This window comes from Excalfactoria chinensis, chromosome Z, assembly GCF_039878825.1.
Source record: "Excalfactoria chinensis isolate bCotChi1 chromosome Z, bCotChi1.hap2, whole genome shotgun sequence".
Lineage (NCBI taxonomy): Eukaryota > Metazoa > Chordata > Aves > Galliformes > Phasianidae > Excalfactoria > Excalfactoria chinensis.
Genome location: NC_092857.1, coordinates 37,712,318 through 37,718,317, shown reverse-complemented (window position 1 = coordinate 37,718,317; position 6,000 = coordinate 37,712,318).

Genomic DNA, 6,000 nt, shown 5'->3' with positions numbered 1-6,000 from the left:
CAAGGCAGAGGGAGTCAGAATCATCTCCAGCCCCAAAACCTACAGCAGGGCAAGGCTGAACATCAAAGAGAATGGCTGAGAAGGGGAATTTACCCTTCTTTAGTAAGTCACTCCATTATGCAAAAGTGTACACACAGCAGTCTCCAGCCCTGATGTTTTCTCAAAACTAAGTGCTGTTGCAGGCTGTAGGCAACACTCTCTCAAGGCTACCATTTACCCACTTCGTGTAATTCCTTCCCAGTCTCTCCTGAGCCCTAAGAGCCTATTCTCATCCACAAAAACAATTTTTGCCTCTAACTTCACTTCAGCTTTGGTAGCCTGAGGCAGGGTGACATTTGATCTCTCTCCTCCTACACACTGATCTAGGTTAGATTAGCAGTAGAGACCAATGTATTAGCTTAAGGACTAATATATTAGTTTAGGAAAATGTGTCAATGTGTCCTAATTTTAAAATTTTCCTGTTTAGCTTTGCTTAGTATGTTAACAACCTTGTTTTTCTCAATGATCCTGCTTCACAGAAGCACTGAATTCACAACAAGCAACATATATCGTTGTGTCCAGCAAGTGAAAGTACTCTTTCTTAAATTTCATATAAATTGTTTTGAGTTAGAAAAGACAGAAAACTACACATTAAAGTCATGGCAAGTAATGGAAATTTACCAAATAGGGGAAAAATAGCTGGAGGTAAACCAAACAGCTCTATGATGAAGAGGAAGAAGAAATAAAGGAGAGGAAGCAAGTGGTGTTACTACCACCATAGATGTGACCATGCTTGCCAAGAGGGACATTAGCATATATTAATGAGTTCTGTAAAAAGAATGAATATGTGCACATATGTATTATGTGTGTATGTCTTAACTGTTTAAATGTAGAACTTGACCTCTGACGGTGAACACTCGATTTATCAAGTCACCGAGCACATACTGTGAATGAACAGAATGCTGGCTTTCAAATGCCTTATTGAAGTTAGAGAGTTTTCTTCCTGGACTTCACATGAAATCAAGTCTCCAAACATGATGCAATACTTTTTTGGCTCAAAAAATCCATCCTGAGACATTCTGCCAACATAAGATCTCAGTACACACCATTCTCACACACCACAGGCCCGACATTTTACACCATCTCCCCTGCTTACCATCACTTCTTATTGGGGGAGCAGCCTTGCTGCTTCCCCACATCCTCCCCCTCCAAGTCCACAGTCCAGCCAATACAGGGGGGAAACCTTCAGGTCAGCCACTGGGGATTCCATTTCAGTATTTTCCACAGGCTCTGGAGGCCAGGTCTCACCTGAGCCCACAGTGGTCTTTTTTTCCAGTGTCAAAGGCTATCCAGTTAACAAGTAGTTTGTTTTTTTCAATTGCAAGTGGTTTTCATGGCACACTGAAAGGCTGGCATGGTGGTCATTTGTTTCCAACTGCAAACATGTGTTCATTACCCTAAGATGATTGGCAAGGTAAAAAGCAAATATTTGCTGCATTGATGAGAAGGGAGAAAAGAACAACAAATATGTACCTTGGGACAAGCAACATTTACAGCTATTCTACTTAAATTGAGTTAATTGTCAGTTAACATTTGCCGCTACACAACCAAAAAGTCTAATCTTAATAGCCTCAATGTGAAGAACTTCTATTACTTATATTTTAATCACTTACTTATTCAAGTTTAACAAACTGAGGCTATCAAGATATACACATCAAGGGATATTTAAAGAAGAAATCTCTTTAGCCCACAAGATACTCCAAAACACAACACTTGGCACACTTTCCTAATTTCTAACACTGTCAGATGACTTTGAATGCGTTATTTTCTTCCATACAAAAACCGTAAACAAGTGAAATGTAACTACCCCAGAGCACTTCATTTTCAGATTAATAATTCTAAAAGCAAATGAAAGCAATCAAATAAACTAAAACAAGTGCTTTTCCAGCAAAAAATATGCCACCAACATATCTTCAGAATCACAAAATTAAATATGAGAGCACACAAACCAACGTATGGCAAAGAAAATAAGTTTTTGAGTGTGAATCTTGGCCTCATGGTGAGTTCCACAAGGAAGTTAAAAATCATTCCGAAGACTTGTTTTATTGAAAAAAAAGGTACTGAATTTAACTTACACAGAACGAATGTTCCGATAGACAGGACTACTTTTTGACTGCATATATGATTTTCTTATTTTTATTTCTGTTTTTGCAACACAAACCAAGCCTGATGGGCTGTTTTATTGGGCAATGCTGCCCTCTAGTGACTACAAAGAACAAGCAATTGGAAGGGAGTGCTTCAAAATGCTCCTTTGACCTCAGCACAATTATCAACTGTGTTTTGTCGAACTGCAATGGAACCTACCAATGAAAGTGAAATCTTAGTCTTATAATATCATTTGAGTAAACAGAGTATTCAAATCAAACAAGAACTTTTTTATGAGTATACAGCTGTTGAAACAGTATACAGCTGTTGAAATACAGTCCAGCTAAGACAACAAATACACTAAGTTAAAAAATGTGTAATACCAGAGCTACTCATAGACACAGTAATAAGCCATCCTGCTTCATTTATCAGAATTACAAATATTATAATGGAGGTTGATTTATTTTTCTTCAGTTGCAGTGACAGATCAGCATTCAGAATTCATTGCAAATTGTGGATACAAGTCTAAATTTTAATTCTTCCTGCAAGGCTAAGAAATGGCATATAAAAAACTGTTAAAGCTAATGTATGACATTTTAATGTAATAAATAAATAAGTAAAATATATCTATAAATGTAGTACAATGAATTATCAAAATCAGAGATACTTTTGGATTGTACTAAAATATTGTGCAATAAGTATTTCAGAAAAGTTACATTTGCAATCAAGGAATATTTATGATATTACATGGCAACTAATTCATTGAATCAAGTGTTCATATCTATCCAGCAAATATTTTGTGTACGTAATCAAGTTTACACTATGAGGGACTGTCATAATAAAAAGTGTCATAGTAAAAATAAGTGTCATAATAAAAATAAAAAAATATTTCAACAATGTAATTCAGTAAATGAGCATCACTGCTTTAATTTCATGTATTTTGAATTCCCCATGTTGCAATAGGAACCGCTTGCTTTAAGTAGCTAAAGTAGGTAAGAAACTTACTTTATAGGAAGACAGGTTGTTTGGTAGTCTTTAATATAGTAGTTTTAAATTGCCAGTACTTTGTGGCAGTGGTTTTTTGTCTAGCATACAGGTGATAACTAAAGTGGGATCTCATCCACGTTAATAGCAATTCTGAATATGCAATTTCCTGATGCAAAATCCTTAACCTGTGTTTTCCACCAGCATAGTTACTAGTAAACTCAGCTGAATTACAACAGTTTGAATCAACATAGTAGAACACATCAGTAAAAATCCAATTTTTCATCTTCACATGCAACAGTCTACAGGTGCACTGTCTGTGGTACACCACAGGTGCTACTTGGATGCTTCATGGAATCTTCTCCAAGGATTCAATTAGGCCTCAAAGACAAAAAAGCAAAGAAAGGGTGAAAGGAAATAGATTTATAATTTATAATTGATGAATGTGTGTACGATACATATCAACAGAACAAAACCTTGGGTCCATAACGTTTTTGCCTGAACAAACTCATCCTACATAGTTAGCTCCAATAAAATTACCTTTTGAATCGGATTAATTTTTGTTTAAAAAAAAAAAATAAAAATCTCTTTGTTCACATCCTCCTCTAACTCAATATTCAGTCTGCCAAAGGCTTCTGACTATCAAAATACATTCCAAATTTTTAAACAAGGACGTCTCCAGGTGAATGCAGCAAAACTTTCACCATATTAAAAACTTTTATCTCTGTAACTAATGTGATCAAACAGGTGCTTGATACCATGGCTATCTAAATAATAATTAACCCCTGAGACATGCACATGCATTCTTTTAGATTCCTGCAGTGTTTTTGTATTCCACCCCATCTAAATAAAAAATACGTCATAAAAACAGCTGCATAGTTTTTTCTATCTGAAATAAAACCAATACTAAACCACTCTCAAGAGCAACAGTCCACCTCCCAGAATGTTCTTTAACTATTTACCAAAGGAAGTTTCAAGTAGAAACTGATATGAATGAGAACAGAATGCCTTTATGGACTTCAGGGTAAATAGGAAAACATCACAGATCTAAAACTCTGACTGACAAGAAGGTCAGTGAATGTTACATAGTACACAGCACAGCCAATGCCGCTCTAAACTCACCTCAAGGAGCTCAAGTTGATAAAACTCTTGAAGTTACAGTTCTGCCAGTGTATCTGAGAAACTAAAAGTCTACAGAATTTCTTGTAAGTTGTTCTCCATTTTTTTAATTAACTAGAACCATGCTTATGGAGTATTGTACCTATTAAGAATTAATTTGCAAGAAGATAGCAGACAATAATTTTCTCTTAAGTCCCAATTTTATCAACACTTAAAGTAGTGAGTCATCGGACAAAGCATTTTATTTATATTTGGGGGACCTTTTTTAATTTGTTGTAGGGACCCCTAAGCATTTTCCAGTTGAAATCCAGAGCACAACATTGATAATATTTGCAATAGACTTTTTTTTTTTTTTTTTTTTTTTTTTTTTTTTTTTTTTTTTTCTTGTGATACTGTTATCACATACTAGTGGAGACTGAGGGGATAAAGTATCCCTGAGAAGATCCAGCCTTGCTGGAGATTCACAGCCAGGGACATCTCTCAGCAGAGATACAAGCTGACAGCTGCTCAGTGAGTTCAAGAAGTCAGGGCAGCCAGAGGTATAAATCTGACTAGTCACAGATGCTATGTTAGGCTACTGCCCATGAGCAGTGACAAAGGGAAACACAACACAGAACATAAGCTAGTGAAGTATGTTTTATTGAACAGTAATTTTCAACACAGAGAATGCAGTTCATTTCAAACATACAAAATCACAGTGGATGCAGCAATCTGTTGTTTCAAGGAAGAACGAAGTTCATGAACACCACAGTTCTGATTGTAAACAGTACAAAGGTTTTAAAGTTTTAACAATTTAGAGTCTTATTTACAAGTATCAGCTTTATTAAAAGTCGGCATGTGCAATTGGCAATGAATTTCTTCCCCATACTAGTAAGAAAATGTACTTATTGTTTACTCAGCCACTTGATTAATATGATTAATTTCTTATACACACTCTTATAGCTCTAACTCAAAGGGCAGAAACTGTGGGAAACTGACTCCATTTTGCAAGCAATCTGATGCATTTTAACCAATATTCTGGATACATTTAAGCCAAATTCTCTTTATCCACAAGGAAGGTTTTCTTACGAAAAAAGAAATGTGAACTTAATTTAAAAAAAAAAAAAAAAAAAAAAAAAAAAAAAAAAAAAAAAAAAAGCAACAATCAATAACAGTGTTACCAATCCTAGCGAGGTCAGTAAGAAAGGGTTTGGCCAGATACTAATACAGCTGGAGAAAAATACTACAAGCTTTAATGCTGTGAAGTTTCTTCAACCCATAAGAAGCCCATACATGATCAGAGGGATAGAATCATGCTATATCAAATCTGGAAAAAGCAGCGATACAGGACATCTGAACTGCAGATGAAATATTGGATTTAATTTATTTTATTTTTTTAAATACTTATTACACTAAGAAATATTTCTTGGAAGTTTCTTCCTAAAATAATAAAGACTGTAAATTCTATTTAAAAACTACATGAGGAAATAACTCCCTTTTATTTATGAGTCAGGATCGCTGCAGTCATATTTCCGAGAAAGTTACCTAGCATTTTTGTACAGCAGTAGGCTTGGCGGGGAGGCTCTGGCACAGACTCTATTAGCTGAACTGGGTGTTTGAGTGGTGTATATCTGCATTGATGCTCCTTGTAGGAGTGGCCTTTATTTTCCTTGGAACACATTTTAATGGGCATACAGATACATAACTGTTATTTATTTTTCCTAAAACAATAGAAGATTTTACAGTCAGTACAAAAATAAATACACTGGAAACTTTAATCCACGTTAGGCCTTA